This window comes from Canis lupus, chromosome 29 (assembly GCF_011100685.1).
Source record: "Canis lupus familiaris isolate Mischka breed German Shepherd chromosome 29, alternate assembly UU_Cfam_GSD_1.0, whole genome shotgun sequence".
In the NCBI taxonomy this organism is placed as follows: domain Eukaryota; kingdom Metazoa; phylum Chordata; class Mammalia; order Carnivora; family Canidae; genus Canis; species Canis lupus.
In genome coordinates this window covers 28,290,891-28,314,932 of record NC_049250.1, presented here as the reverse complement: position 1 = coordinate 28,314,932, position 24,042 = coordinate 28,290,891, and the positions used below count along the sequence as shown (strand labels likewise).

General features: G+C 36.1%; 1 long non-coding RNA gene and 1 pseudogene across 1 annotated transcript; both read left to right on the top strand.

Moving 5' to 3' along the window:
* The first annotated feature begins 259 nt into the window (after nucleotides 1-259).
* LOC119866721 lies at nucleotides 260-7,934 on the top strand. The gene is made up of 3 exons (XR_005381144.1): nucleotides 260-581; nucleotides 2,111-2,213; nucleotides 7,875-7,934. It is a non-coding gene; the product is annotated as an uncharacterized LOC119866721 (long non-coding RNA).
* Nucleotides 7,935-9,862: 1,928 nt separating this feature from the next.
* LOC102156848 overlaps nucleotides 9,863-24,042 on the top strand; it is a 116,271-nt pseudogene continuing 102,091 nt past the window's right edge.

Sequence of the window (24,042 nt, the reverse complement as noted above, 5' to 3'; positions counted from 1 at the left end):
TCTCGGGGCGGGGGGGTGGGGGGGGGCGGGCGTGTGCGGCCGGGGCCGGGCTACGCGGAGGACAAACAGCTGGCGAGTGTCAGGGTCTGGCCGCCTCCCCGCCGCCCGCTCGCACCTACCCGCGCCCGGGACGCACATTTTTTCCTTCTCTCGCCACGAGTTCACCTGGGACTTTGGCACTACCCGTGCGGCGGGGAGCTGCGCTTCCAGCCTTGTCATTTGCTATGGGGGGGGGGGGGGGGGGGGGGGGGGGCGGGTGGCGGTGCCCGAGGAAGTGAACTTAATTTTGCTCCTTCACAAAGACCGGCCCGGCCCGGGCGGTGCGTCTCACGCGAGGAGGCTGCGGCCCCCGACACCTCCCGGCCCGCAGCCCGGTGCGCGCGAGGCGGCACCTCCGGCCCGAGGCGATCCTCATTTCAACAGAAAATGCACCGCCCCGAGTGTCTTATTGCTGTGATGAAATGGAAATTTAAATAAAAGGTCGAACACGTGCGTTCGCTGGGAAGTATTGACATGGGTGTTACATCACCACCAGCCAATCAGATACCCGCAGTCGTGTTTATACTTTCTACAACCACCTTGTGAGTATTACAGTATGTCATAACGTTATAAATATTAGGCAGGGTTTTCCCCAAGAGCGGGGAGGAGTCTGCTTAAGACCGACGCCGTGTGCGGCTCCCGGGGATTGTGAAGCTCAAGGCAAGGATTCGTTATTAAGCTTTTTTATTTTTTATTTATTTTTTATTTTTTTTATTTTTTCGAATTGTTTACGTTGCATCCGGCATTTAGAATGGTTCGAGGAACAGCTGGAGCTAGGAATGAAAACTCAAAACCTCGGTCGAGTCTTCTCCCCGCCCCCCCCCCCCCCAAAAAAATTAGGTTTTCCAACCTAGAGCCCTTCTATATTCTTGACATTTTAGTATGCTCAATTTCGAAAATTCTAAAGGGTCTGGACTCGTTCTACTGTTTTTAACACGTGAAACTGAATCTTCAGTTACTTCTATTCAAGCCTATTTCAGGCTCAAAAAAAAAAAAAAAAAGACGTTCTCCAACTATGGCGAGGCTCTTTGACTTTTTGAAGGAATATAGTGACGCTGAGAGTTCAATCGCAAACTAATAGGACACACGTTCAGGATTACTCTTGAAAAAGGAAGGAAGGGAAAGAAAAGAAAAAGGAAGAAAGGACATTTATATGGCAGGGTACACTTTTTACCTTAGTATATGTTAGGATGTGCATAGAAAAACTTGAAAATATGCACAGACTCTTAGACTTACAAATTGTTTATTAGAGGCTTTAATCCTCTTCATTAAGTATTGATAGGAAAGTATATGTTTAATAAAGAGCCTGTGTTAAACAATTTTTAGGCCCTCTAGTTTTATGATTCTGTTTCCTTGAAATTTCTATTTTTAAAATAAAGACATTTGAAGATCTGAATATATAATGTGGAGTATGGAATATGGTATGTGTCTCAAGATTAACTTTAAATAACAGATTTCCTCAGTCACATTATAAAATACCAGTAGTATTAACGTTTTTCAATGGGTAAACATATGCATTCATATTGAGACTCATACTGTTGATCGTATTGATTTATTCAATCAACTTCCTGTTAATTCACTATGATCTTAGTGTCTGTATAAGTGAACAATATTATACATCAAACAAATCTATCTTAAGATGAGATGTGATTTTAATGCAAAGCACAATACTATTAACCTGCCACAAAAAGATTTTGGCTTTGAGTTATTTTTCCAGTAGTAATCATAGTCACCTGCCTACCAGTGATCAACAGCTTGAAATTCTGATAGAGATCCTCAGATTGGTACTGTTTGTGGTTTATTGTTTTTTGTGGGGGTTTTTTTTTTCCTTTTTATTTTGGATTTTAAATTTTTATTTATTATATTTTATTTATTTTTATTTTTTATTTTTATTTCTTTTAGTTGTTGGAAAGTCTGAGGGAGTAGAATTGTGACACTGACTTAATTTGTACCTTGGAGAAGAGAGGATTCTGCTCACTTGGAGGCATATAATATGTCCCTTCCATGGATATATGGAAGAATGTTGTAATAATAACTGTACTTTGTCCTTAATGCATTTTTTCAATTCCAGGCACTTTGCAAATAAATGCATTATTTATTGTATTTTAACCACTGCTGCCTCCCCCATGAAAAGAATTATTGAAGTTAATTGTTTACCTAGGATTAAGGTAATGGTAAGTGAAAGTGGACTTAAGAATTTTTATTTCAACTTTACAAATTGTTTTCACTCCCAAACTATTAAATTCATAGCTTTGCTTCTTTTCATTTATATGTCTGGTACGCAATAGGCACTATGTAAGTTTATGCTAGTATTATTATTTTCGCTTTCTGGTAGCACCAGAGTCTCCAGAAGTGTTTGAATCCCTCTCTAATGGTGTGAATTGTGTCCGGACTGTATTTTTCTCAGGCATACATCTTACCTTCTATTTTGTAAAATCCACCTTTGTTTTCTGTCTGGAATTATAATTTAAACTTGGACGAACTATGAATGAACACTAGATTCAAACGGTACAAATAAATGACTTAAGTTCTAGGACTACTGAACTTCTCACAGCCAAATAGCGCTGACTGTGGGGGGGGGTATGTTTATATTTTTATCATTTTTTCTGTGTAGATATGTATTCAGTTGTCTTTCTCTAAACCTTAAGGAAGATGGAATCAGAAGCAAAGTAGAAGAGCAGAGAACACACAAATGTCTCAAAACAGCCCTACAAGGGAACTTTGAGTAACAGAAGGGGATCTCCTGTTCTGTAAATGGAGTTTTTAAGAATTCCCCCACCCCTTCCAGTCTCCTGCTAGCAAGCAGGGATCTGTTCTCCCCTTAGCCCCTACATTTGCTATTGGGGCTTCTACCATATTTAAGGGGATTCCCCTTTATGCTTACCAGGGGAACCCCTCAAGAATGGGGCATTCCCCAACCAATTTATCCCCTAATTTCACTTTAGGCTATGTAAAAGTGCTGTAGGCTACCTTGACCCTGTCCCACTATAACTGCTGTGAGGCTGAGATCCTATGCCTTGGTCAGTGGATCTTTGATAGCCAAACTTGACTGTCATTTGCTGCCTTGGTAGAGGCACGTTGCCTGTTTAAGTTTCTAGGGACAATGACCTATGATTCTGTCTGTGGGTTTGACATGTGTCATCCACCAGAATGAAGTATCTGAAAATGGTAACTGAGTGTTACTCACTCCTATAACCCCCTGCCCCAATCTCAGTTGGATAATAGTAGACAATTAGCAAATGTTTGTTGAATAATTTATCTTTCCTTGCAATTTGTTTTGGTAGGCAACTTCTTCTGTCTCTTCTTTTTTTTTCCTAAGTAAAAAGCATATTTTTAAAGGTATTGAACTAATGTTTCCATTGCATTTACATTAAAAACAATCATATATATGCAATGGAATAGTCTATCTTAAAAAAAAAAAAAAAGGAAATCTTGCCATTTGCAACAGTATGGATAAAACTGGAGGATGTTATGGTAAGTGAAATAACCCAGACACAGAAGGAAAAATACTACATGATACTACTTTTATGAGGTGTTTAGTCAAACTCCTAAAAGCAGAAAGTGGAGTAATGGTTGCCAATGGTTCAGATGGGGAGAGGGAAATGAGAGATACTAAGTCAAAGGGTACAAAGTTTCAGTTGTGCAAGGTGAATAGTGTTGGACATCTACTGTATAGCATAGTGCCTATATTTAATAATACTGTGCTATAGAGAATTTTGCTAAGAAGGTAGGTCTTAAGTGTCCTTATCACAAAAAAGTAATAAAGTGAGCAGTAGGAAACTTCGGAAGGTGATGGATATGTTTATGGCACAGATTGTGGTGATGGTTTCACAAGTGTATACTTATTTCCATACTTATCAGTATGTATACATTAAATAAGCAAGGTGCCTGGCTGGCTCAGTCAGAATAGCATGCCACTCTTGATCTCAGGGTTGTGAGTTCAAGCCCCACATTGGGTCTAGAGATTACTAAATAATAATAATTAAACTTTGAAAATTAATAGAAGAAACAAAAGGTTTAAGAAATATATACGTATAGCTTTTTGTAGGTTAGTCATCCCTCAAGAAAGGGGTTTAAGCCAAAAAAGCAATGATAATCCTGTAGTTGAATATAAATAATATTATTAACACCATTTCTGTGTAGCTTACAGTAAATTACAGTCTACACAACTGCCTTGTAAGTTAAATTAAGGCAAGTATTATTATCCTCATTTAACAGAAGAGGAAACTCAAGAACAAAAGTTAAGCAACTTGCTCAAGATTACGGAATGAGGCAAAAGTTGTACTTTATGTTTGAAGACAACCTCTAGTCTAGGGCACCCTTCACTACTAAAATACACATGATACACCATATCTGCATTATTATAGGCTTACACTGAATTTTAAGCTTTTTTTCATACTGTAAACATGCTCACAGGAGAAAAAATAAGAAAAAAGATCACTCATTTCCAAAACTATCCGCTATTATGTAAATACAGTCTTCTTTTCCTGTGCCTGGCTAAAATTGTTTTTTGGTGTTTATGAATTGGGCTTTAGCATATTTGTGCTTGTATTATTAATATGTTTTACTATGATTAAATATTTTTAGTGTGATTTTAATGGCTATGGATATACCATAATTGATTTAACCAGCCTGCTATTGTTGAACTTTCCATTTACAAGATTTTTGGCCATTATAAACAGTTTTTTATTGACTGTCCTTAAAACTAAAACTTTGTGTCTATTAGAGGATAAATCCTAAGGGAATTTCTTGCAAAAGGGAATTTCTTGTAAAATAAACATTTTAATAAGTCATTAGTATCATTTGATTGTCCTCCAGAAATGCTCTCAAAAGTGTAAAAAGTACCAAAAGAAAATACAACTGGGGAAGTATTTTTATAATATTGGGCAGTGAAAGACCTAGTTCTAAGTAGAACACATAAACAGGAGCTTTAAAGAACAAGACAGACAGAATTAACTATATAAAATTATAAAACTTTTGTTTTTCAAAGACATGATAAAAAAATTTTTAGGTGTACTGGGAAAAAGAAATCTGGGATAATATATGACAGTGAGTTCAAGCCCCACATTGGGTCTAGAGATTACTAAAAATAATAATAATAATTAAACTTTGAAAATTAATAGAAGAAACAAAAGGTTTAAGAAATATATACGTATAGCTTTTTGTAGGTTAGTCATGCCTCAAGAAAGGGGTCTTAATATCCAGCAGCCCGGGTGGCTCAGTGGTTTAGCACCGCCTTTGGCCCAGGGTGTGATCCTGGAGATCTGGGATCGAGTCCAGCATCAGGCTCCCTGCATGGAGCCTGCCTTTCCCTCTGCCTGTGTCTCTGCCCCTCTCTATCTCTCTCTGTGACTCTCATGAATAAATAAATAAAATCTTAAAAAACAAAGGCTTAATATCACTAATATACAAAGGGCTCTTACAAGTCATTAGGTCAAACATATCTAGTAGAAGAAGAAGAAAAGGTGCAAAAGACATAGAAAACTATAGAAGAAGAAATACAAATGATTAGAAAGCATGGGAAGATATGCAGACTTGGTCAGTAATCAGAGGAGTGTACATAAAAATACCAGTGAATATGTAATTTTCTAATTCATTAAAGGTATAGTAAAATAAATGGGAATGTAGAATAACTTATCTGGTAGGCTGTTTGGCTATATATGTACCAAAATAGAAAAAAAAAAATACGTATCTTTTCACCCAGCATTTTCTTTTCTAGAAATGTATCATAGATAGGCATATTAAGATGTCTGTGCAAGGATGTTCATTATAGCACTGTTTATAAGCCTAAAAAACTTGAGTTTCCATCAGTGTGGGGGCACATGCTTATAATGAATTATTGACCAACCATTAAAAAGGTTAATGTGGTGTTTTATGAGTCCAAGGCTTATTGTTGAGTGAAAAAAGCTATATATTAACATATATAATAGGAATAATTAACTCATCCAATTAATATTTATTGATACTGTGGTCCCTAGAATATATGCATAAGTTCATATGTGAATACTAGCAAGGAAAGTAGTTTAAAAGGATAAGGATGATCACCAGAATGGAAACAATAATTATCTCAGTAGCTGAATTTCAGTTTCTAAAAAAATTTCTTGACACACTTTCTGTACTGCTGTATATTGAGAATATAATTTATATTGGGTATGCAATCCAAAAAAATCAATAAAGCTATTTTCATTTTGGGAGAAAAAGTTAACTTTGATAATTGATGACATGCTTTTTCCCAGGACTTCTGGGAAGGAGTATTATTCATTCCCCACCCCCCCGTGAACCCATTTTGCCTTGCCCCTAAAAGATAAACAAAAGATTGAAGAGATAAAAACCAGTGTTTCTTTTCTTAGAAAATCCCAATCCCTTTAAAACTTGATTTTTGAAAGTCTGAAGTTTACATGCATATGTTCAGAGAAGCACCTATCTCAGTAAACCGTACATTCTCGCCCTGCCCTCTAATCCATTCCTACAGTGAAGCCAGTAATCTTTTCAAAATGCAAATCTGATCCTATCACCCTACCCACACTCATGCTTAAAACCCTACAAAGGTCTCAGTTATTTTCTGTTGGTCTACATATCAAAATGCTTTCTAAATGCCTGTAATGTCGAGTAGGCCTTTCATACTCCAGCCCCATCTCGTGCCTGGTTTCCCCCGACCTCTTAACATTTTCCTCCCAAAGCTAGCCTTTTTCTTTCCTTCATGTTTGCTCTGATACCTGCCTGGCCTTTGTACAAACTGTTCCCTGTCAGCAATGTTTTCCCCTCCTTTCTCCTAATTAACTCACATTCATCCTTAGATCACTTCCTCAGGGCAGCTTTTCTTAATCACCCACACCCACCAATATTCAAATATCCTGTTGCAGATTCTCTCAGGCTTTTCTAATTCTCCTTTACAGCATTTGTCAGAATTGCAATTTTTAAACGTGTAATTATTTGATTATTGCATGTTCCCTCAATAAACCAAAACTACAAGAGAGCAAGGACTATTTCTGGTTTTGCTCAATATTGTATTTCCATATCTAGAAACAGTGACTGTGAACATCGCAATCAGTAAGGATTTGTCAAATGAATCAATATATGAATGTGTAAATTTGCAAACACTAGGTATACACAACCTTGAACTTACAGAATAAACTGATCAGAATAAACTAGTAGAAATACCGTAGATATTAAGTGTTGATAATATTTGCGTGCTGTGCAATGTAAAGCATTTCTAAAAGTATACAGTTGTAGGAAGATTGAAGTCTTTAAGAACTAAAGCTAGTAAATAAAAATAATTCTAATTACAACTACTACACCAGGTCATTAAAAATATACACAAATGAAATGTTGCTTTATCTGTGAAGTTACGGTTTTAATAAAAAATATTTGAAACTTCAGGGGTGCTTGGCTGGCTTAGTTGGTAGAGTGTGTTACTTGATCTCATGGTTGTGAGTTCAAGCCCCACAGTGAGTGTAGAGCCTACTTAAAAAAAATTTTTTTTTAAATAAAAAATAAAAAATAAAAATTTTTTTAATTTAAAAATTAGGTGAGTAGCATTTAAAAAATACTTGAAAAATCGGAATTTAATGATAGCTGACCATTTTGTGATTGCAGTTTCTGTTTTAATCACAAATAAGGGTTAGTCACCATTCTCTGAGAAAGATGAGGTAAAAAAATAAAACACCTTCTTTGTATATGTGAGTTGTACAAAAATATATTATTTTTACCATATGAATTTTTGTATCAGCTATAAAGAATGAGAACAATGAAGTAGGGGTAGAGATTTAATATTTATCTGTATTGAAAACTCAATTACTTAAAACAACATATACATTATCAATTTTTTTTCAAAGATTTTATTTATTTATTCATGAGAGACACCAAGAGACAGGCAGAAACACAGGCAGAGGGAGAAGCAGACCTGTGAGGAGCCTGATGTGGGACTCGATTCCAGGACCCCAGGATCATGCCCTGAGCCAAAGGCAGACGCTCAACCACTGAGCCACCCAGAGGTGCCTATGTTATCAATTTTTATAGGAGATCCATCCCAAATAATTAGTTTATAAATACTGTTTGGTTTACAAACCCATTTCCCTGATAGGTTGATTAACTAGACTCTGATCAGTAGCCGCAGATTTCACGCTAATCCACCTCTTTCATAAGTTTACAGATACAAACCAGCTACCTTCAGAAGGATCAGGTGAGAAAACATGGAAGGGAGAAAGATGCCAGGGCCATAAAGGTACAGTATTACGAAGAAATGTCCTAAAGTAGGACATTCTACACAACTTCATGCAATAATTTCACAGGGGGCTTGAATTTCCAATAAGTTAACTTCCTCCCGCCCGCCCCCCCCCCCCCGAATTTGGAGGTAATGAGGTAATGACAAGGTCAGAAAATACCACACTTTGAAGTTAATAGGCCTAGTCCCGTGCTCTTCAAACTGAGGTGTGCTCAGCTCTGGAGGTCTACAAGGAATTTCTAAGAGATGTGTGAGCAGTACATAAATGTTTTTTAAAAGAATTAGTAGTCAGGCTTCCAACTTCCATATGCACTGTTTTTCCAAAACTGAGCTGCTAAAGAACCTGTCTTCCCCTGCGCAATCATCCTTTTCCCCTTTCACCAAAAAAAAGGCACACCTTTCCCCCACCTCTAATCTTACTGTGTTAACATTGCCCCAGGACGGAAAAGGGGCGTCAGAGACACGTAAAATGTCCCTAATTACTTGGTAGCTACACTTTTGCAAATGGTTTTCAGCTTTAGCTTTCAACAAAACTGAAGGAGGACTTAAACCAAAGTGTCAGTTAATCATTAAAAGTAGTTTTCAACAATAGATCACTAAAGGTTTTTTACACATAACTTAGAGGGAGTTTAAAGAATTTTGTGACATAGCAAAAACAAAATCCCTTCTATTCCCGTCTTAATTTTTTGTGAACAAATATTCTCAGCACTTCTTCCGAAGAAAAGGAATAGAATGACAAACCCTTTCTCAGCCCAGCAAACATATTCTTACCACATTAATTAGTTGAAGAAACTTGGCTACTTAAAAAAATGTATTTTCAATATATGTTTATATCATGTTTAATATTAATATATTTATGTTGCTTTGTCCAAATGTGCACTAGCAATTATAATGGTAACTCATTTCAGGGTATAACATTTAGGATTATATAAATTTTTAAAATTGAATTTCAATTGATAATAGACTTCTGAGTTTAAATGTCATAAAACTGGAAATAGAATGGAAATAAAGAAATAATGTAAATTTTTCAAATGTTAATATATTTTTAAACGAATGATGGTGGGTATTAAATAAATATGGTATAAGATTCCATTGGATGGATTTTCTAAGATATTTTATTTTGTAGTGTCAATATTTATAACATGTCAGAAATGACATTCATTACAACAATTTGAACTTATAATGAAAATATTTCAGGTGCTACCTTAAAAATGTATAAAAGGGTACATAGTATTTCAGAATTATTTTGGGGAGGACACTGGCCTATTTTTCACCAGCTGATAGTGAAATGGAAAAAAAAAAAAAACCTAGAAAAATTTTCATAAAGTTAACTTTGTTCAATTTAAAAGATCTTAAATTATATACTTTCTCATTGTTTAGACTTCATATATGTTTTGAAATTTTGATGTTAATGGATGGTAACCTTATTTTTAATGTTCTTTTCTTCATTTTTTCCTTAAAATGCTTTTATTTTTTTTAATAATTTTTTAAAGATTTATTTATTTATTTATTTATGATAGACACACAGAGAGAGAGAGAGAGGCAGAGACACAGGCAGAGGGAGAAGCAGGCTCCATATACCAGGAGCCCGATGTGGGATTCGATCCCGGGTCTCCAGGATCATGCCCTGGGCCAAAGGCAGACGCCAAACCACTGAGCCACCCAGGGATCCCTAAAATGCTTTTAAAAAGCATTTATTTAGTTATTTTTACTAACTCAACAAAATTCAAACCCCTGAGGGAACCACTGGTCTAATAGAATGTAAAGAGGAATGTTTATTTTATAAAACAATATTCTGGAATTACTGAGGAATGGAGATAACCAGTTTACTCCCTAGTTTAGTGAACATAGCCAACAAGCACTTTAGAGACTTTTTTTTTTTTTTTTTTTTTTTTAGTTTTTACTGTGTACTAAATATTTATTTATTTGAGAGAGAGAGGAAGAGGGAAAGGGAGAAGCAAACAACCCATTGAGCAGGGAGCCCAACATGGGGCTCAATCCTAGGACCCTGGGGTCATGACCTGAGCTGAAGGAAGATGCTTAACCAACTGAGCCACCCAGGTGCCCCCCAAATTGGTTTGAGATAGTGTCCAAAATCTAATATATCTCGAATATAGTGAATGAACCCAGTTTTGGGATGCCCCAACCTGAGTTATAGATCTGAGACCATATTATTTGAGTTCAACAAATTATTTCTATTTCTCAAAATCCTAAGCTAGTGGATCTTCTGAAGACTTTATCATAAACTACAGATTACATACCCACCAGCCTCCCAGGTCTACTGAGAACTCAGTAGTCATGATGAAAATAATTTCATAAAAGATGTAATGATAATCTAAAAACCCTTAACACAACTTACAGAAATGAAGACGAAGCCCTTGCAAGCATTCGTGATCAACCAACATAAAATTTGCCTCAAACTTTGAGATATTACTCCTGCAACAAGAGCCATAAAGAATGGCCGCACCATTATGCCTCTGTTCTCAGAAGGAGTGGACCAGACAGCGTGGGTGGAGAAGGAAAACTCCATAAGCGCCTTTGGATCAACTGCTCAAAGTTTTTGCACTACTTACTACTTGCAAGGGTTTAGCGGAGTCTTCCGCATGAACAAGGATAGTTGGCATGAGTGAGGTAAGTTGTTTTCCTTTTGGTGAAATGAGAATCAATTCATTAATTTTGGCTTGATAAGTTTTTTGACTGCTCTGAGATATATTCCCCCAGGCCAGTCACAGTCAGTGTTGTACTGTGCAAAGTTATTATGCCTCACTGGTCAGTGGAACAATTAGGCTCACTGAACAAGTACAATTCAGGTCCAGGCTGCTTTTTTTCTTCTGTTCAAGGAACCTAACCTAACAACCGTGGGATTCTGTTGTTGACTCTTTAAATATTTCAGGATTTTCAGGTTTGCTCAAGAGACACAAATTATCAATTTGAGATTCAGAGACTTCTTCCTGCTTATGTGCTTGATACCACATTCGTTAATATATTCATGCCTACAAAGATATCCACAAATGATGGGCTTATGGTTTTACGGTAGAGGACTTCAGTTTTCATCTTGCAAAGACTTGAGAAAATTACTTTGTATCTCTAGACCCTAGTTTTCTCGTTTCTAAAATGGAGCTAATAAGGACACCTGGGTGGCTCAGGGGTTGAGCATCTGTTTTTGGACCAGGGCGTGATCTTGGAGCCCTAGGATTGAGTCCCATATTGCGTTCCCTGTATGGAACCTGCTTCTCCCTCTGCCTGTGTCTCTGCCTCTCTCTGTCTCTGTATCTCTCATGAATGAATAAATAAAATCTTTAAAAAAATAAAAATAAAATGGAGCTAATAATAGAAAGGCAGTAACCTTATAAATGTGTTGTGAACATTTAATGAAATTCTATATGTAAAGCACTCAGCTCAGTGCCTAGCAAAATAAGCCAACAAATTAATTTATGCAATTCTTTGAACACTACATGCCAGGTAGTAGAGATGGGTACCAGAGATAACATAGTGAGCAAGAATAGACAGTTCTGGGATCCCTGGGTGGCTCAGCGGTTTAGCGCCTGCCTTTGGCCCAGGGCATGATCCTGGAGTCCTCGGATCGAGTCCTGCATTGGGCTCCCTGCATGGAGCCTGCTTCTCCCTCTGCCTGTGTCTCTGCCTGCTTCTCTCTCTCTCTCTCTCATGAATAAATAAAATATTTTTTAAAAAAAGAATAGACAGTTCTTGCTCTCATGATGCAAGAGGAAGAGGAAGTTGACCATCAATAATCACGAAAACAAATGTAAAGAAGAAGGGAGGAGAGATGAAGGAGAAAAATGTGGTTTTGGAGCTTATAATAACACTTGGCATTTTGAGAGTGATCAGAGATTTCTCTGGGAAAGTGGTATCTGAAAGATAAGTAAGAGTTAACTCAGAGAAATGGAAAAGAGAGATAGCCTTCCAGCCTGTTTAGAGGCCTGGAGAAGAATGAGGTTTGGAGGATAGAAAGCAAGCACCAGTGGATGGAGCAGTTGAGGAGGGAGCAGGATGTGAGTAAAGGTAGGCTTGTGATGAAGTGGATGTGATCCATTGAAGAGCAGTTTTAAGTTTGTTTTTTTGATAAGAACAATGGGAAACTGCTAAAGGACTTTTGAATGCGGTAGGAAAAAGGGACAGCATGAAGCACCATGATCAGATATGGATTTTCAGATCATCTTGGCTGTAGATAACGGATAAGATGAGGACTAAAGGAAATAGAGGCTATTGTAAGAGATGATGAAAACTTGGACTAGATTCATGATGGTAAAAGTGGAGAGAACTGCACAAAATTAAGAGATATTTTGAAGGGAAAGTTTATATAAGTTGGTGATGGATTGGATATGGGGATTAAAGAAGAGTAAAGTGTGGAGGATGACTCTTAAGTGTCCGACACCAATCACTAAAACAGATAACATCGAAGAGCAAAGTTTGGGGGTAAAGTTATGAATTCATGTTTGGAAATTTCATTTTGAGTCTCCTTTGAGATATTTATGAGAACATGTTAAGTACACTAGAGCTCATAGGATATATATGTATCATAAATATACATATATGCATACACACATTCACATACATTTATGTCATCTGTGGATAAGTGGTGACTTCTGCATCTGTAAAATGGGCACACTAATCCTGCCTCACAGGAGTGTTGTAGGAATTAGTTGGAGAAGATGCACATAAAGTGCCTAAGTATATGTGTCAATAATTGTGCCAGGCCAAGAGATGGAGGAAAAGAGATGGACCTGTGCCACTAGGTCCAGTAGTAGCAAAGTGATATGGAAATGCCTAAGGAAATTATTCAGGGAGTGTCAAATGAATGGCAGCCAGAATCTAGTGTGATAAACACAAGAGTTTGCTATATACCACTCTTGAAGGTTGATCACTAGATTCTATCAGCAAGCTACCTAGGTGTTTTCTAAATGAGCAATTACTGAATCTGAAGTCTGGGAAGGCTCTTAGACTAGCTACGACATTAAAGTATTCAAGGCAAGTTTTCAGGGAAATTCATGAGCATTTATTGAGGGTCGCTAGTCCAATGTGGTAAGGTCAATGAAAAATTCCTGGCGCTGAAGAGAAGTTGAATACAGAAAAAAGGGAGGTGGTATGTACTAGGAGGAGTGAAGAGTACTGAGACTTAACAAAGCACAGATCTCTAAAAGCACAGCAGGATGAAAGGAGTGAAATTCTCTTAGAATTAATAACATTTGGGGAGTGATTATAACAGGGTATGATAATGGATAGGTTAAGGGGCCAAATGATGGAAACCAAGTAAATAATGGGATCTATCAGAAAATTGTAAGCAGGGAAATGCTTGGACTTGCTTTTAGATAGAAAGGTTCACACCAAGATATAGACCAAGCATGGAATTGAAGATTGGAAGAGATAGGGTTATCAGTTATGATGCTATTGCAGTAGAACAGGTAAAAGACAGAAGCCTGATGTCCAGGGGGCATTTGGAAAGTAGTCTGGACTGGAGATACATACAGTGTATAGACTATACTATACTATATAAATATTGTGGTATATCATAGTATATGCTATACATACCGTAGTATAATGTGTATGTACTATATACACTGTAATATCTATTATACATATAATATATAAATTATATATATTATATGTATATCCCCAAACATACTTATGTTATGATTATCAGCTTATAATAGGTAATTTAAATCAATGTAAATAAAATTAATTAAGGACAAAGTGAAAACAGAAAGAGTTTAAGAAGGATCCTCTGAAACAGCATCATTTAAGGAATAGGTGTAATAAGAGGATCCTGAGGTCTCTGATCCAATAATCCTCATTCTTAAAAGTTCTTTATGTCTAACTTAGATATTTCATGCTGTAGCCAAAGTCTGTTTCTTCTCTCCACTCTCCAGTTAAGATAGAAAGCAACTGTTCATCATCTTGTATATAACAACCCTTCCTATGCTTGAATACTGTTATTAAGAAACCTGGTAGTCTTCTCTAACTTAGGCTAAATAATTTCTAGCTCCCATTTTCCCAACCCTTTAATCATCTCTGTGACTCTCTGTTGAATCCCTTCCACTTTCTCCACATCTCTCTTTGGCTTGTGGAGTCCGTTGCTGGACGTTGTGCTTTTGAGATTCACTTTGAGGATCATGGAAAAACTTTCTTAAATTTTTTATATGGTAAATTCGTGCATTCCAGTGCTATGCTTGGATTTGCTCCATGTCAAATACAGGATTTGTAGTAAGCCTGTTATTTTGGCTATTTGTGCCTAACTGGCTAAATTTTTGTATCTGTTGTTAACATTAAATCCTTGTTTATTGTAACATTTCGAAGAGATCATTCTCAATACTGTGATTGAATGAAATATGTTTATGTGCCTGGTCTCAGTTTGGGTAGGAGGTAAAAGCTTTGTACTCCCACATACTTGCATAGGATGACATAGATCAAGCACATGTTCTTTTCCATCTTCCCTTTCTTGTTTAAGCTGTAGAATCAGATTAAAGTGTGAATGTGAAGGAACCTCGCTTGTTCCACATATCTGTCCCCAATACTCCATTGTGAGCCCCCTCAAGGAGGAACTGAATTCTGGTTATCTTTTATATTCTCACTTCACTTTTTTATCTCCAGGAAAATCACATTTGATGCCTGCCTTAAATCAAGTGTGAAAAGGGAAGGTCTTGACCAGCAATGGCAGTCAAGTTCCATCTTGTTTGTCAGCTTCAATTGACTGATAGCAATTTAATTATTGCTGATTAGAAGGATTCTGCAGCAGAGTCCTAGATCATCAAAAAATATTATGGCAAATTAGAATTGTCGAAAATTAGAAATGTAAATTGTCATAGCAATTGTTTACCTTGATTGGACATGGGACATAGGAGAGGAGGCACAAGTAGCCCATATTTGCTGTTAAAAACAATATGCCTTCATTCCTATGCAATGCCTTGGTCCCAGACAAGTAATGGCCTACTTCTATGAAAAAGAAAATAGCACTTTGTTCAGTTTATAGATCATAGTGAAAACAACAGAAGATCTCAGAGGTCATGGCCCTACTTAAAAAAAAAAAAAAAAAAAAAAATCCACCCACTCATTTGGCCCAATTACATAAGATCTATCTTTAGTAGCTCTTGGAAATTGTGTCAGTGCTAATCTGCATGGTTGCCACACATGATTCTAAAATGTCATTATAAGAGTTTTATTCATGGTTCTTTTCTTGAAGCTGCTCAGAAAATAGTTTTGATTTAACTTAAAAGTAAACAAAAATTGGAGTTTTAAAGACTAATCAAGGAATTCAGCTGCTACTTTAAAAGTTCCTTAAGAAATCTTATGGTACTATTGCTAATTGTTACTTTGATAGCATATTGTCAAAAGATATATTAATAGACAACTGAATCACTAAAAATTTGGTGATATCTCTGCTAGACAGGTAGAGGTTGATATAAAAACTGAGCTAAGAAGTAGAACAAATCTGAAGAATTATTATGTTAGAGGGTATTGTTGTGCCCCTGGAATGTAAGAGACAGTCCTGATGAACTGTCAATATATTTATTTTTAGATATTTTGTTTGTCTTTGTTGTTTTGTGCTTCTTCACTTAATATGAGCCTCCATCTCTAAGACTCAGAAGATAACCTCAAAGATACAGAAATTAATGATGAATCAAGTAGATTGATCCAGTCATGGGGGGTATTGGATCTAAAGTCCTCAGTTAATGGTGAAGATAAACACTCTAAAAGTATAACTTCACAGTGAGTTGAGAGGGAAAAATTCTCTCTACAATCTTTCTGAGTTGCTTGACCCATTGACATGATTTTAACTATCACTTGATAATGTCACTAAGTCTACAGCTGTACCTCAAAACTTTCTGCAGAGCTGCTGATTGGCTGCTACATCTATGCTTCGGTTACATCTCAGACTCAACAAATCTAAAATTTTTGAAGTCATTACTTCCTGTGAAGCCTACTTCTTCTCCTATATTCTCTTTGTACTTGGTATGGTGCTACGCTTCACAACTGTCTTTATCTCTCCCATTTTCTGTGTGTCCCATATTCAATCAATCACCAACTTTTATGCATTTTACCTCCTAATTAGTTCTTGAAGTCTTTTGTCTTTAACTCTTATATTTTCTGTGTGTCCCGCATTCAATTAATCACCAACTCTTATGCATTTTACCTCCTGATTAGTTCTTGAAGCCTTTTCCTACTCCGCACCTCTGCTATCACTGTCCTAATTTTAGGCTCTCATCTCTCATTCTGAATACTACAGTATCCTTTAACTAGTCTTCTAGTCTCTGGTTTGGCCCTGTCATTATCTTACCATTTTTCTCTCCCTATTTAAACATTTCAGTGAATCATCATTGCTTGTGAGATAAAGTTCAAGCTCCTTAACATGGAATTCAATAATTCTATGATCTGGCCTCCATCTGACTTTCTGTTTTAATCTCTTATCATTTCTCTCCACTTCTTATCATACTTTGCTCTCTAACAGTGGTGCTATTTCTATCTGGAACACCCTCCTTTCTACCCTCTTTCTCATCATTTGATTAATTACTAATTATTCTTTAATAAAGCCTACCTCAGTTATCATCTCTTCCTAGAAAGTCTTTTCTACCTACCTACCTACAGATAGACACACACACACACACACACACACCTTTTTGCCTTCATAAATACTCAGGACCCCTACCTATCATTACCCTTACCACATTATATTAACATGCAGAGGTATGAATTTCTCTTCACCACCACGCTGCTACAAAGTCTCTAAAGGAACAGCATCTCTCATATTTAGTTTTGGACTATCCATAACAGACTAACATAGTGTCTTTCACTGGCAATCTTTCTGTAGATGTTGATTGAAAAAAATGACAGTGTATCATTTATTAGTGCATGCAGTAGAACATAATTACAAGCAATAATATCAACTTGAATTTGCAACAGATTATATTGATATAAATAATATAAAATATAGTGACTAAGCAAGGATAATAACTCTTGTTTGTACTTTTAAATCCCCTAGAAATCACTGAAACCTATAATTCAAGGGAATATAGCAAATATGAATAAGTATAATTATATAAGCCAAATTATCATAAATGACTAAGTAATATATTTAAAGGTTGCTAACCAAATTAGAACTATTAAATAACACACTTCTAAATAAAAGTATTTTGACCAAAAAAACACTTTCCTGGAGAAGTACAAGCCCCTCTTAGAAGGGAAATCTGCAAAAATCTATTACTGTTATTCAAAGCACAGGACAATTAGAATCATCAGTATTACAAAAATAAAAAGAATGACTAGTTATGCCCTATTCTTTCCTTCATTGCTAGTCTTCAATAAAATACATCATTTGAGTTCTAAAAGTATATATTTTTCTCTCAATAATACAATTTCCATTTTGAATGAAAAATTTTAAGTTAATTATAATATCTTTATTTTCCCTAAATTATCTCCTGGGCCTCCTCCCACCCACAAAAAGGAACCAAGATACTAAAATAAAATGAACTGGATAACAATTTGTTGTTTGTGGGAGTCTTGGAATCTAGGCCTTCCCTTGCCTGGTAACTTTCCCTGTTTATTCCCCCAGGTTAATTATTTTTCCTGCCAGCATGTTTTATGGTTGTGCATGTTTGTTAAATTGTCTACGAACTTGTGCAACAAGCTTATTGAAAAACCTTAAATCTTATAAGACAACTACAATTTTTTTTAAAGACAACTATAATTTGAAGGTCAGTTAAGTTTTAGTTTTGAAACCTTTACTAATATTTTTGTTTTTAGAAAGAAAATCATGAAAATACTTCTTTGCTTATTTTGGAATACCTGGTGAATTTTAACGATTCATTCTTTGAATGTTTTGGTTATTGTGCATTCTGTTTTTACTAGACTATAAGTTATTCATATTTTGCTCACAGAAAATTATGCAAGCATATGACCGAGACTGAAATACCCATCTGCCCAATCTTCAGTTGATTAGTAGGGATGTTGGATGAACGTTAGCACCCTCAGAGACTTCAGTAAGAGGATACTAAGAAGTTGGAGGGGCCACAGTTTTCCGTTAGAGGTCTTTGTTGTTTCATTTAATTTTTGCTGTAGATAAATTTAGAATGAGATCATTTAATGTAAAATTTAGTTTTCATGTCTAAGGGACAATCTGAGTAAAAGGTGCCTCTTTCTTGAACTCATATGAAACAAAAAGATGCTCTGTCTTAAATATGTGCAATTATGCCTCTGTGCTTCTTTCTAAAGGACCTGTGCCTACTTTCTAAAGCGTTATTATTTTTTTAATAATAAATTTATTTTTTATTGGTGTTCAATTTGCCAACATACAGAATAACACCCAGTGCTCATCCCGTCAAGTGCCCCCCTCAGTGCCCGTCACCCATTCACGCCCACCCCCTGCCCTCCTCCCCTTCCACTACCCCTAGTTCGTTTCCCAGAGTTAGGAGTCTTTATGTTCTGTCTCCCTTTCTGATATTTCCTACCCATTTCTTCTCCCTTCCCTTCTATTCCCTTTCACTATTATTTATATTCCCCAAATGAATGAGAACATATAATGTTTGTCCTTCTGCGATTGACTTATTTCACTCAGCATAATACCCTCCAGCCAGTTCCATCCACGTCGAAGCAAACGGTGGGTATTTGTCATTTCTAATGGCTGAGTAATATTCCATTGTATACATAAACCACATCTTCTTTATCCATTCATCTTTCGATGGACACCGAGGCTCCTTCCACAGTTTGGCTATTGTGGACATTGCTGCTATAAACATCGGGGTGCAGGTGTCCTGGCGTTATTTTTAACACTCATTCTCTTTCAGTTCGATAAAGTCAAAAATATTTAGATATTCAAGAATTTCATATAGGTTTATTTTTTGAAAATTAACTTTTACAGTCAGAATAATAGTTCATGACTGTCAAAGGTTCTTAATAGATATGTGTTGAATCAGTAAACAAAGCAACCAATGACATGAAAAAGATGATATGCTTTAAAATTTTCATGTAATCTTTTAAATATGTTATTCTGGACATCTGTTGTTTTGTCAACCAAGTAATTGTTCTTCTCGGGTAGCCCCTCCCTTGATTTCTAACAGAACTGCCAGGTTCCCGTGTGACACTGCTGGACATAGTGGTAGACACTTGAAACAAGCTGGTTCAATAAATCCCAGGATTTTTGAACTTTTGATCTAGAAAATAAGATCAGTCGCTTTCTAATGGTTGAAGTTATGAGGCATAAAATCTGGCTGGTGTTAGTGGTAGCTTAGCAGTCTGAAATGTGGGCTCCAGATTAAAAGTCTGCTATGGCCAAAGGTGGGACAATATGGTCATCAATAAAAATAGTAAATGCAATGGATTGAAACAGTCAAATATGTTAGAATCGATGGGTTTATAACGCTACCAAGAAATACTAATTGGGTACTTTAGGGAATCAACTCATTATTTTGAATACTAGTTAATAAAGGAAAAAATTAAGGATTTACATTGCCTTCCTTAAATTTACTGTACATTAATTAAGATAGTTAAATAGTTAATGAAGAAAATTTTAATCTATAGAACTATTCCAGCTAATAAACAGAGAAGGAATAATAGAACAGATTACCCTCAACTGCAGGCCCTGTGATGGGCTATTTGCAATATAAAATCTATTAGCCATCCGTGGTTATTGAGCACTTGAAATGGGGCTGGTCCAAAGCAAGATGTGTTATAAGCAGTGATGTGCTGGTAAATGTTTAATTACTGGCTCTCTGAGATGGAAAAAACCTGCTTTGTGATATTTGTTGTGGTGTAAATACTACCACCATAGCCAATGTTTAGCTATCAATGGGATGTTGTGAATGTAGAGTTCAGATGACAGCTTTCATGGGCCAGTGCAAGCAGGTTCTAACACATACCAGCTATGAATGGAAAAAACACAGGACTTTGAAAAATTTTATGAAAGTAAGAATATAAAATATCTCAATCATTTTTAATAAATGTTGAAATGATAATATTTTAGATATATTGAGTTAAATAAAATATATTATTAAAATTATTTTCACTTTTTAAAAATAGGGGTACTAGAACACTTAAAATTACATCTGTGGCTCATTATATTTATCTTGGGCAGTGCTACTATGGACAGTAATCATCACTAACTGCCAACATACCAGGTAGATAGGTAGATAGACAACCAGTTATTATGTGACTCCTGATGGAAGTATATAACACCACCTATGAAGCAGCCTTTTCAAAGAACCAACCCTGTTACAAGATCAATTTTTTAAAATAATTACTAGGTTAATAGGAAATACTGAAGTCAGAAGAACATGTTAAATGACATCATAGGGCTGTAGTCAGTAAAGTCTAGGAGGTAGGATATACCGTAGGACCAAATTTCTTCAACAGATATGTACATTACAAGGGAGAGAAAGAGAAATGAAGGAGGACCTATACAATAAAAGAGACTTGAGAAACTGTCAACTGATTATAATTTGTAGACCTTACTGGAGTCTTAACTTAAACAAACATATTGTATGAAAGAAGTCCTATTATGAAATTTATGGGACAAGTGGAAATTTGAACACTGACTGGATAGTTGATGATATGAAGATTTTGTTGTTAGTAGTTTAGATGTGATGATGGCATTTTTATTATTTTTTTAAAATCCTTATTTTTTAAGGATAAATACTATTTATAGACCAAATGTTACCATGTCTGGAATCGCTTCAAAATAATATGGGAGAAGATAAATGAGTGGGGTTATATATGAAACAAGGTTAGTCATGATTATTGTTGAAGCTTATCAGGGGTAGTATGTTTACTATTAACATGTTTAAATTTTACCATAATAGAGTTTTTTTGAATTTGTAAAATAGTTAGGTATAAATGTATTTCCATCTTTTGTATATGTTTGAGCATTGGATCTCCTACGTACAGGAAAGTGTTTGAGTACTTAGAGGTATATGAATCCTTTGTCATTTACAAGGGATGTAATAGGTATCATGTATTATTCCGCTATATATGTATTTTTAGAGCAATAATAATATTCTTGGTGACTGTCACCAAAAGTTATTTCTAAATTCCCATTTTACTTTTGTTCTTATGTTTTATGCCATATGTCCGTTTCTATTTCAAATGTAACTATTTAGGCCTTATCTAACCTAATAAAGTATAGGCTCTTAAAAAGAGAGAGAGAGAGAGACACTTAAGAGATATGGTGATCAAATGTAATGTTTGGATAACTTTTGGAACTCAATGCAAATTAATCACCTGTAGGAAACAAAAGTTATGAAACAACTAGATATTTTAATATCGACTGGACATTTGATGACTTTTAAAAAAGATTTTATTTATTCACGAGGAACAGAGAGGCAGAGACATAGGCAAAGGGAGAAGCAGGCTCCTCCCAGGGAGCCCAATGTGGGACTCAATCCTGAAGCTCTGGGATCACGCCCTGAGCCAAAGGCAGATGCTCAACTGCTGAGCCATCCAGGCGTCCCTGGATATTTGATGATGTTAAGAAAATGTTAATTGTTAAGTCTAGGGACACCTAGAACCAAAGTGAACATAAGTTGATGATTGTTATAGCGTGTGTGTGTCCTAGATTGTCATAGCTAGATTAGTCCATTCACAGGATTCATTGTACTAGTCTTTCTACTTTTGTGTATTTATTTTAAAAATGTCCCATAATAATAAGTTAATGGGCTCTAGCAATAGACTGCTTGGATTTGAATCCCAGCTGGGCCCTTGTTATGCTTATGACCGTGAACAACTTACTCAGAGTCATCATCCTTATCCATAAGATAAAAATGTTATTTGTATCTACCTCATAGTATGAAAATTAAAGTAATTAACATAGAAGTAGGGAAGGAGGTAGATGTGAAAAGGCACAGAGATTTGAGACAGTCCCCCACTGTCTCACTGACTTGATGTGATTGAAGTCCCGGTATCCAACTCCCCAAGCCCATATTACTCTCTTTAGGTCCCATAAAACACTCCAGAATCCTCCTAATCAGTTCCCCTTTTTACTCAAATAGGTTTAAATTTGTGTCTCTGTCTCTTGCAGCTTAAACAGTGCCAGCTAATAGATAAACATATATTTTTACTCTAATATCCTGTGAATTTGAAGTTTGCTGTGTGTGGGCTGGGAGCAGCCTGTCTTTGACTGGTTACTTGTCTGGAGTTGCTACTTGGGCTCCAGGATGGTAGCCTCTCAGCTTGGGTAAGGGTATTTTATATTTAGATGAGAACTTCTTTTGTTACCTGATTTGTTTGATTGAGTCTTAAGATTAACTTGACTGCTCTAAAATATTATCTATCTAGATGTTTGTCTGTTTATATATCTGTTTATATATCTGTCACCTATTTTTAAATATTTCCTTCATTCAACAAATGTTTGTTGAGGGTTTTCTGGTGCTGGGTACTCTGGGTACTCTGGTAGAAACTGGGGGAGATGGTAGAAACTGGGGGAGATGGCAGAGAAGAAATCAGCACTCCACACATCTTATACTTCAGGGAGGGTATGATTTAAGAGTACATCTGACTGCACTAGCAGAAAATCTTCCTGAGCATGGAGATAGCTCTGGGTCTCACATAAAGTGAAGTTCATTCACAGGGGCAGGCAGAGCAGGGCCAGAATTAGGTTGAAATGAATAGAGGCACTTACTTCAGGTGTGAAATTTGAGGAACTGCCAAAGGACTTGGTAATTAAGATGAATAATGGTTTACTGTTATTTGGGGGGAGGGGAGTGCCCAAAGGTTATTTATTGATAGAATAAGTTCAGAGAAAAATTTCAGAGCTTAATATTCAAACTTCACGGCATGTCATGATCTACAATTTCATTTAAATTAAAAGGTTTAAGGTGGCTTTGATTCTTCCAGGAGTTGTATGTCTGAAATAATAATACTTTGTTTTTCAAAATTCTCTAGAGCCAGTTAACTTCCAGAGTATCATGATTTATTGGGGGACATGAAATTGAGACCATTTTTATCTCTATTTATTTTATCTATACAATAAATTACTGTAGAGATTAGCAGTATTTTATGATTGATAAGTGAATATAATTTATGGGACTACTCACTAAAAATTTATTTTTACTCATTGGCATGACAAATTTTTAAAAGTTTAGATCAGGGATTTGTAACTAGGAGCAATCTGGCCCCCACCCCACTCTTCCCAAGAGGGGCAGGGTCCCATACCTCCAGGATCCTCTCAAAACAAAACAAAACAAAACAAAACAAAACAAAAAACTTAACAGAGATCACTATTACTATTCTCAGCCAGTGAGTTTCAAATCTTCCTTACTCACAATGGGCTTATACAGCACATCCCCTACCTCATTCTTCAACTGCTTACAAACTGCAAATTGAATTTATGATATTCATTCCGCATACAATTCTCCTTCCAGCTGGGGTCTCAATACCACTAATTAATCCCAGTTTCTTACTCACTTTGGAAATACGGCCATTCTAGAAACCTTCATATCTCTCATAAGCTAATACAATCAGTCATCAAATCCTATTTATTCTATCTCCTAAATATTTCTTGAACCCATCCCATTCTCCCTACCCAATGAGATACATTGCCAAGTCTCATCTGTACTGTTGTAATGACCTCACCCTTGACCCCTCTGCCCCTAGTAGTCCTTCTGCATTTAAATTGATTTCTCTCCAATTTGTTTTCCACCAAGCGGACGTAGTGATTTCTTTAAAATACAGGTCTGGTGTTGTCCTTCTCTGATTTAAAACCCTTAAATTCTTATTCATTGCTCTTAGGGTAAACCCCAAATCTTTAAGTCCCTGTGTGATCTCCTTCAATCCATCTC